The sequence below is a fragment of the Pagrus pagrus genome, assembly GCF_965226575.1.
Source record: "Pagrus pagrus genome assembly, chromosome: 2".
Classification (NCBI taxonomy): Eukaryota; Metazoa; Chordata; class Actinopteri; order Spariformes; family Sparidae; genus Pagrus; species Pagrus pagrus.
In genome coordinates this window covers 36,004,196-36,014,256 of record NC_140186.1, presented here as the reverse complement: position 1 = coordinate 36,014,256, position 10,061 = coordinate 36,004,196, and the positions used below count along the sequence as shown (strand labels likewise).

The 10,061-nt window shown below is 40.4% G+C and overlaps 1 protein-coding gene across 7 annotated transcripts in view; it reads right to left on the bottom strand.

Annotated features, from left to right (window-relative positions):
- tenm3 (teneurin transmembrane protein 3) overlaps positions 1-10,061 on the bottom strand; it is a 454,093-nt gene that overhangs the window by 307,527 nt on the left and 136,505 nt on the right. Inside the window, exon 1 of one of the 7 annotated variants that reach the window (XM_084378332.1) lies at positions 200-734. The exons of 5 other annotated variants lie outside the window; for them this stretch is intronic. The gene's annotated coding sequence lies outside the window, so the exon portion shown is untranslated. Of the gene's footprint in view, positions 1-199; positions 735-10,061 lie in introns of those variants that run through there. One more of the 7 variants, XM_084378333.1, reaches the window with a different exon arrangement.

The window sequence follows — 10,061 nt, the reverse complement described above, 5'->3', positions numbered from 1 at the left end:
TTTGTCAATGAGTTTACATTCAGTCAGTGAATTCACACAATGAGAGGCAATTGACTAGAGAATAAGCAATTTCCCAAGGCTTGCGCACACACACTGACACACGACACAGTCACACACATGCGTGTGCACGCCGCACCACCACTTAACATTGTATAGCTTAAAGAAAAGGAAAGAGGAAAAAGTGAATTTTGTCGCCTACCTTGTCGGTGTGAGTACTCCAGCTTCGCCCGGCTTAAAGGGTTTAATTCCCCCAAAAACACATAGGATCCTTTCAGACACGCATGAAGACTCGGAGTCGCCTGCTATATGAGAAAAATACAATTTCACCTCCGTCTGTCTCCTCGCTTTGTTCTTTTGTCTTCTTTGGGAAGATATAAAAAAACACAAGCCCTGTTCTCTGAGGTTTGCTCTCGCCTCTCTCTCTCTTTTTCCTCACTTCTTGTTTTCACCCAGCCTCCAAGCTCCAAGTGACGGATGGAGAATGAAAAACACTGGAGAAAAAAATCACCAAGCTCCTGCTCTCTCTCCTCTCTTCCTTTCTGTCTTTCTTCTGTCAGTTACAGAAAATGCTGGATTTTCTTCCTTAATTCTCTCCTCCGATTCCTTTTTCTGTCTGCCTGCCGCTGCCTCTCTCAGTGTGTGTGTGTGTGTGTGTGTGTGTGTGTGTGTGTGTGAGCGCCGTCTCCTCCTGCTTCTGCCACCTCTGCTGTGTATGTGCTCTGCTGCCTGCCTGCCTCGGCTCCCTCTCTCTCTCTGCTTGTATAAGTTTGAAGCTCTCGCTGGTTGAGCAGGGAGGGGGCGGAGCCATGAGGACAGAGGGAGCACAGGGAAGAATGGGATTGGCCGACACAGAGGGGGTGAGTGAGATAGAGAGAGGCAAGAGTGCGAGGGGGAAAGGAGTGGAGGGAGGGGCTGGATCTCTGCTCTCTGCATTTGGAGGCTGGAGGTGTAGATGTGTGGAGTGAGAGGAGGTGTAGAAAGCACTCCCTCTCTTTCACTCTCTCTCTCTCTCTCTCGCTCCCTCACACACACACACACACACACACACACACACACACTCTCTCTCTCTCTCTCTCGCTCCCTCACACACACACACACACTCTCTCTCTCGCTCTCTGCATTCTTTTGCTCTGATCTCTCTGATTTCCCAACCACATATGTATTCATAGCACAGAAACTACAGCCGCTCACATACACTCTCTCTCTTTCTTTCTCACTCTCAAACACTCACACACATATGCCCCTCATTTATGTGTGTGTGTGTGCGCGCGCGTGCAGTGCAGATAGGTTTGAAGGCAGCTGTACAAATGAAAGGTACTGAGAGGGGGGTGACTAGGCTTTCCTAAGAGGGACTGCAGAGGAACTTTGATTCGACAAACACACACATGCAGGCAGACATACTGTACACAGGCATTTTTGAATTATACAAGGACACACTCATGCATTGATGGACACACACAGTCACACTCACAATTTATGTCTCATTGTTCTGGATTATGTATTTGTAACTACCTTTGTAACTCATTTGGACAGTTTAATTTAAATTTTAAAAGAGTATTTAATCTAAAAGAACAAATACAGTCAGTTCTGTTTAGTGTGTGTGTGTGTGTGTGTGTGTGTGTGTGTGTGTGTGTGTGTGTGTGTTAAAACAGCAACAAAGAGTGTGAAGAGTGCCAAAACAAAGAAAAGCTGAATGTGTGTGTGTTTTGTAGGGTGTATGTTGAGCCAACATTGCCTGCTGGTGTATTTCGCTCTCTCTCTCTCTCTCTCTCTCTCTCTCTCTCTCTCTCTCTCTCTCTCTCTCTCTCTGTGTGTGTGTGTCTGTGTGTGTAGAAATTCAGAATACCTTTCACATATTTTTGATATCTCAATTATATTGTACTCTCTTGGTTATATTACCCAGTGTATATAAATTGCAATATGTTTAACAGCACACAATAAATGTTACAGCTGAAAAACTACACTTGTGTCAAATTTAGAATATTAGAAAAAAGTTTTTAAATAATTTATCATATCATTAATATTTCTTCCTTTGGCTGTTTTCTTTCATTTTGCCTGAATATTTCTTCATAAATTGTTCAACGTAGTATTTTTTTATGAATACATAGCTGTAACAGGTTTAAAGCAGCACAGGCATCAGTAGAATTTAAAAAATAAATACATACATAAATACAGAAAAGCTATAATACCCTAAAACAATTTAGAGAGCAAAGTCACATTAAATTTGATGGAAACATATAACACAACTTTTATAATGTAATCACACCCCTTAAAATCAAGTCACACACTTTTTTCCTTACTCACACACACACACACACACACACACACACACACACACACACACACACACACACACACACACACAGTTTGTACACAGTATTTCAAGTATTGTGTACATAACAGGGTACTGATGATATGGTTTTGGAAAAAAATTGGCATTCATTCCTTTATTTCACACATGGGCACCCTCTCACTTTGTTATCCTACACACAAACACACATGAACATGAACAAGTGCCTATGACATTTTATAGTACACTGACATGTCACATGCGCTTTTTGCACTACTACTACAGTCTTCACAATGTACTTATTGTAAGTCGCTTTGGACAAAAGCATCCGCTAAATGCCCTAAATGTTCACCTACTTTAAAATCGGTCACACCAACATATTTATACTCACACTGTATTTACATTTTTATTACGTCTTATAAGTATTTTAGTATTGTTTGTTGTTTTGTATGTGTAAACTTACTTGGCAATAAAAGCAATTTTGATTCTGATTCTGATGAAAGTGCAGCATGGCTTCCTCTTTGTACACAAGTGGTTTATAAAGTCCACCCAGGCCCTAAGGAATCAGAGCTATGGGTTAGCTATGGAAGCAGAAAATGTATGGGATGTAACCAGGGTTTAGACATTAGTGAGGTACAGATTTTTTTTAATGGAGTTTGTTATCTGTTAATACATGTTAGGACTCTGTAGTCTTATTCTGTAGTGAAAAAAAAATCCACAGTCAGATTTCTTTTCATCACTGTTCTTCATTTAGTCTCTCCCACACAGTTAGCAGTCTGACTGAGAGCTGTTAGTTTAATATGCAAAGACAGTCGAGGAAGAGGTGGGTCGAGTAGACAAAAACTGTACTCAAGTATTGGTACTGTTACTTTGTATAAACAAGTAGGTCTACTCAAGTAGAAGTAAAGGTAGTGATCAAAATTACTACTTAAAGCTATAGTCTGTAACTTTTTTTTGGTTATATTTGCTAAAATTGTCATTATGATCAGACAGTAGAATATGATACAGGTCAGCTGTGTAAAAATCCACTGTCTGTGGGCCCACCCAGTGGCTGTTGATTTGCAAGAATCTACTGCTCCCAGCTGAATACAACCAATCAGAGCCAAGGAGAGTGTGAGCCAGATGTCAATCACTCTTGTGCATACGCTGCTGGCAGCCCCCCTCCCCCACGCAGGCGCAGTGCCTGCTCTTACCTGGTCTGATACCGCAAGCTCAAAGGAAGAGAACAATGGCGGAAAAATGCCTATCCCATGGTTGGCTCCACCATTGCCCACATCACAGAGAAAAAATAAGAGGGCTGCCAAACAAAAACATTGTAAAAGGAAAGAAGGGGGCGTGCCCGAAATAAAAGTAGGATCAACATCGGAGCGTCTTTTCAGAGGTGGAGGGAGCTGCGGGATTTGAAAAGACTGAAGAGCGACGCAGAGTTAGCCGCTTTTTAAATTTTGTTTGCTTGTTTCCTATATTACATTATGATCTGGAAAATAAATTAGCAGATTGTGTGTATGAGCAGAAAAGACCATGTCTGTTATGCCACAAAGTAAATATAAAGAGAATCAACTTGTTACAGTGTCTTTAAACTTTGATAATCCAGTACAGATGTCCCAAGTCCCAGTGTGACCCCCCACATCTGCACTGTCCAATCACATACAGACAATAAGATTAGAGATGTGGCCACATCAGTCCGTTATCATTCTGAAAATGTCTCATATCAGATGACTCATCTGACTTCATGTCTTCACTTTTACCTGAAGACCTTTTGTTGCTGAAACATTACATCCCTAGTTTGTTTTTGTTTCATGTGCATAATTTGCTCTCTGCTTATCTCTTCATCAAGCTACACCAATGAGCTGAGCCATTCTGAAGCATGTGCGGTGTGTACAACTTTACACAATAGACACACTTAATGCTCTCTGTCAGCCCGCTTCTCTGATGACTTTTAAGGCCCTTTACTGTGAAATTCAAGAACTATGTGCTTTTCATGGTGACTGCACACTGTTAACGGCAGCTAAATTTTGTAGAAACAAATTTCAGACATAGTTATAATAAACATCTAAGCCTAAAGCCTGGCATCACCCTTGGCATCAGTTGACTGACAACTGAGAGTGGGCACTGCTTGGAGACGTGCTGTCAACTTCTTTTGTGTGTTACTGACTGCAAAAATGCAACACTTGGTACATTTTTCCCCTTTTTAAACAAATCTACATACTGTTAGTTGTGACCATTGGCACTTAAAGTCATGTGTCCTTTATTTGGGAGGGTAGAGAGTGTCTAGGTTAGCTAGCCTTCTATCTTTCATTGGTCCAAGTGGTCCATGTGGTTGATGTAAAAATCAGTCAAACGTCACTGCAATTAAATGGTCAGCTGCTAAAACAGATATTGCAAGTGCTCATGTCACAATAAGTTCATGCCCCCAGTAGAACAATAATGTAGAGGGTGGCGTCACTATAAAACAATTACAATGTTTTAGAAATGACAGTTTTGACCAGATAAATGCAAAAATCACACATGTAAAGTATACTGTATAATACTACACTTATTTCTCATCAGCCCCTTTTAAATTTCAACTTGACTTTAAGAATTAATGCTACAAATGGAAATCAAAAATCATCAGATCAAGAAATATGGTTTACGCAAAAACATTAATCAATAAAATGAGTGACAAGCAACAGAGGCAGCAAAAAGCAAAATCAGGTATGATAGGAACAATGAAATATGTCAAATATATGAAGACACCAAAGGAATAATGCCAGTTAAAAGCAATGTTGAATAAATTAGTTTTAAAAATGTTCACAGAGCTGGCTTCTATTATAGCCTTGGGTAGGGAGTTCCATAGTTGTATGCATTATTTAAAAAAAAGGCTAAGCTGCCAATTCTCCTGTTTGTGTGATAGTTTGTACTTAAAAAAAAGAAAAGAAGAGGCTGTGAAGGATTATAAAAGGACAAAAGGTTGCTACAGGGGCTCTATGTAACAATTCTTAACAATTTACGTGTATTAATCACTTTTCTATTGGCCATATGTGAGCAGATTGTAAAGTGACACGAAGAATAAGACCTTCCCATCTCTCCCATTTGCCTATACAAGCCTGTGGATGATGTTTTGAAGTAGTTTAATGGTGATGGACTGTGGATTTCTTGGTGAAGGATTCAGGTTGGATTTTCCGCAACAGTCCAAAGGACGTGACCTTATGCACATTCTCGAGTGCATCGTCTCAGATCCTCTCTCCACTCCTAACAGAGAGCAACAGCAGCTAATGCTAGGTTGAGAAATGGAGCCTACTAACACAAACTAACGAGCACAAAACAGAAGTTCCACAGAGCCCCTTTAATGTGGGCCTGTCCCAAGCCAATAAGAGCCTTGTGAATAAGTAAGAGGACTTTAAAGTCAATCCTTTACTGTTGATACTGGGAGCTAAAACTGGGTGATATGCTCTCTCTTCCTTGTACTAGTTAAAAGCCTGGGGGGTTCTGAATTAATTGTGGTTTATCAATGACTTGTTTTGGAAGACCAATGAAGAGAGCAAAGTGTTGTTGGGTTAGCAAGGTACCTTTGCAATATTTCTAAAAAGGAAAGACATACATGGAGCAGAACGGCATGTTATATTTCTTCTCATAGAATTAAACAAGTTCACCTTTATGAGCTCATTTGATTGTGAATGTAAAGTTAAATGAATTTGTTCCCAAATAACTAATTTAGTCATAACACACGCAACCATATACACAGCCTAAATATTTTATTAATATATACATCATCATTATCATTGTCATCACACATACACAAAAAAGCTAATGATATAAGCATCATCTCCCATAAAGGTTAATGGAGTATTGATTCTGGCATAGAGGCTACTGGCAAGTAGATGTGGATATAAAGTGTGCCGTTATCCTTTATCTTTAATGCTGCTGCTTTTATTACATATTTACCTGGTATATGCAAATGCTATTTATCTATCTATGAATCTGGGAACATAAATGTTGTGGAGTCCAAAAGTCTCAGACCACTAATCAAAATACTTCAAATATAATATGTTTTTTCCATTACAAATGATAATATCAGCGCGACAGTTTCAGTGGTTTTTTTTTTAAGTTAGAGTTGAATCTTGCATGCACTCGAGCTGGCACAGACATAAGTGTGTGCAAAACCTGCTGAGTCATATTATTCCAGCAAAATCTGATTTTTCAAAGCTTCTTGTGACGTCACAGAATGCTTTCTCCTCAATGCCCCCATAAATGTTGAATGGGGTTGAGGTCAGGTGACTCTGGAATAAAGTTTGAGACTGTCAGGACTCCTATACTTCTCTTTGCTCATCAAGTAGCAAAGCTTTGAGGTGTGTTTGCGGTCACTCTGAATCAACAATGGAACAGAGTCTTCAATTATGCTTCATGATAAGAAGAAAAGGTTGTTATCTTTCTAAACCATGGATCTATCCTTACCCTTATCTTTGCAACACATTTGTAAATTTGTGCTTCATAAGACAGGCAATAAGTCCCTGAAAACTATTGGGCTTTTCCAATGGCATGCCGAGTCAAAGGGATGATTTGATCTTTCATTATCAGTATAAACGTATAGATGTATCCTCTCTGAAATCGGACACAAGCATGTCTGCTTGCTTTCAGGAGGGCTGCAGTGATATCTTACAAATGTGGTCAACCCGTGATAACCCCCCTTCTTACCCTCACTTGTCAAAATGACATTTGATAAGAAATTACAACATCTGAATTCAAAGTTTTCATTTTATTTCAAAATGTCTGCTGTATGTATGTATGCTGGTGATGGAATGACTTTTCATTGGACGGAGGCAGAGTCATATAGATCCACATTTACATGTTTTATTTCCAGCTGTTAATGGAGATACTTAAAACTCTGATCCAGTTCCACATTCTTAGAATAAGTCTTTTTTTCTTGTTTCTATCATGTAATACCGCACTGTATATTTTTGACTTTACATGTTTGTTACTGATATTTCCAGAACCTCCATGGAAACTCTTGATTTTCCATTTCAAAGTCTCTGTCTCAAAAGGAAGACCCTTCAAGTAGCAGGGATATCTGAATATTTCCCCCAATTAAATATAAAACTCCAGTGAGGAAAATGTGGGCTTCTATTTACCCATTTTAGGCCCAAATTCCCTTGAGAGAAAGGTTTGATCTCACTGCACAGTTTTCTTTTTCTCTATGTCCATCCTTCCAGCAGTGAGGCTTTTCTAACACCAGTGTATTGCTGGTGCCCCCCACTGACACACACAACGTAGACTCTATAGCCTTTCAGAGGGTGTGTGGTATGTGTGTGATCGATAGAGAGAGGGGGAGGTGTGTGCATGTAGGTTTCAGTGCAAGTTCAGCTGTTCCCGCCATTTAAACACCCCTGTGTGTGTGTGTATGTGTGTGAGTGTTTGTGATATGGGTCCCTAAGCTCTTTCATTTCATTGTATGGAACCCCTACTGGGCAAGTTCACAACCTTAGAGTGAGAGGAGGAAAGAGAGAGATGGAAATGAAAGAGTAGTATAAGAGTAAGTCTGGGGAGAGGGAGACACAGAGAGAAAAATACAAAGAGAGAGAGAAGAGAAAGAGAGAGAAAGAGAGAGAGAGTGGCTTAAACAAGCCAACTGGTGAATTAAAGAGGAAAAAAAGCGATGAGGCGAGAATTCTAAAGCGGCAGAAGGGAGGGACGAGAGAGAAGAAAAGGGGTCTTTCTCCGTTCCCTTAATCCTTCATTCAGTTTGTAGGGATTTCAGTCGATGGTGAGATAATATAGCGTAACTCTTGTGGTTATAGTGTGTGAGTGTGTGTGTGTGTGTGTGTGTCTGTGTGTGTACGTACCACTCTGAGTTGGGACATTTCAGCCTCCTGGCCAGACTACAAAATAACAGTAATCATCTTGACCAGTGCGCCCTGTAGCTGTGTGTGTGAGAAAGAGAGGGCATCTTATAAAAATGTGCGTATAAATGTGTGTATGTGCACACCCATCACCCTGTCAACCCCTGTGCAGCCTATTCTAAATAACAGTGATTACCAAGATCATGTGGGGGTGGACTAAAGCATTTAGGATAAACAATGGCAACCTGCTGTTCTACCCACCTGTGGTGTAAGCACAACATACAGCAAACACACATGTGCACGCACGCACGCACGCACGCACGCACACACACACACACACACACACACACACACACACACACACACACACACACACACACACACAGGCTACTTTTCCCAGAGACAAAAATAATAGTTAAAGAATAATAAAATAGCAAATTTAAGGCCACACAAAGATGTATTTATTGAACAAAATGCACCAAGCTGATAAATAACTGGGTGATAAAAACAGAATGCATACACCTTTCTGCCTGTATGCAAAACCTCATTGAGGTGTGCTTGAATGTCACTGTCACACCCCTCTCACACTGGACCAGAAACCTACCACACCCACAAACATCTGGCTTTTGTCTTTAATGTGAAGGGGTACAATCAGCACTCGCTCCGGCGTCACATGACTCTGCGCTAGTCATGGCTGTTTATCAGCTCTGGCACCGATCGGCTGTGATGAATACACAACACCCGGATGGACACGCTAATTTTCAGCCCTTTGTCAGTTGCAATGCTATGGTATGCTACTGGTATCGTGACACAGCCTTTTCTTTTAATTAGTCACACAGTTTCATTGGCTTAGGTCCTAGCAACCGCTCAGTGACAAAGACAACCATGCTCATACAAATGTAACAGGTTTAGCTTTGTGAGGGTGATCTGTCATTCAATATAAACTCTCCATGGCAGTTAAAACATAATGGTTGGCTGGATGTGAAAAGGGCACATGAGGCAATACATGAATTGAGAGAGAGGCAAGATGTGAAACTCCAATTATACCGTTTTATGTATATATAACGCTTCAGGTTTGGTACTGCTCACATTCAAACTGATACCAGCATCAGTACCTGGAATTCAGTATCAGTAGCCAACACTCTTTTTCAGTACTTAACTCTCTTTGTAAAAATATTAAAAATAAACATTCTTCATAAGGGAAGCTGTTGAAAGACCTGTAGAAACTATTTCTAATCACTTTAAAATGAAGACAAGTATGTATAAATTACTTTCAAAAGTGACATTAATAACAAACAGTAGAGGGCAGCAATACCCTGTTGCAGCATCTAGTCTGCCTAATTCAAAGAGGAAAAAGAAACTCCGGCATGTCTGTTATGTCGTCGTTGTTGCAATCGCGGTGTTGCATACTGAAATATATGCCAGTAAAACAGTTTCAATTCCCAGACAGTTGGTTTCATACTAAGGTTTCAGACATACTGTGACAGAGTTTTGGCTAACGCAAGTAAAAATGCTAAGTTAACGTCAACCAAGACAGTGAAAAAAGCCCAGGTATCTCCACCAACAACTTCTCCAACCAGCCAATTAATGACACGAATATCAGTCAATATGAAGTCCGGGACAGAGGCTGGAGAGGTTGTGTTTGCTGGTGGGCCTGCTGCTTGTAGGCTGCCGTATCAGACTGCAAGAAAAGAAGACATTACCACAGCCACTGAGAGACCAAACAGTGTTGAGTACAGCTGGTCTGCACTGTGGTAGTATCCATAATTTCTTTGTCAATGTCAGTAACATGGTGATGGTGCGACTTAACTACACACTGGTTAATGATTGGCTGTTCGTGTGTCACTCGTAAATTGCTCCATTACTGAGGGATATGACAGGCTGTTTATGAGCCGGCACGTATTCTTATAGGCTTTCCATTGGTTGGCATGTAATGCATACATGTGAAACTATCA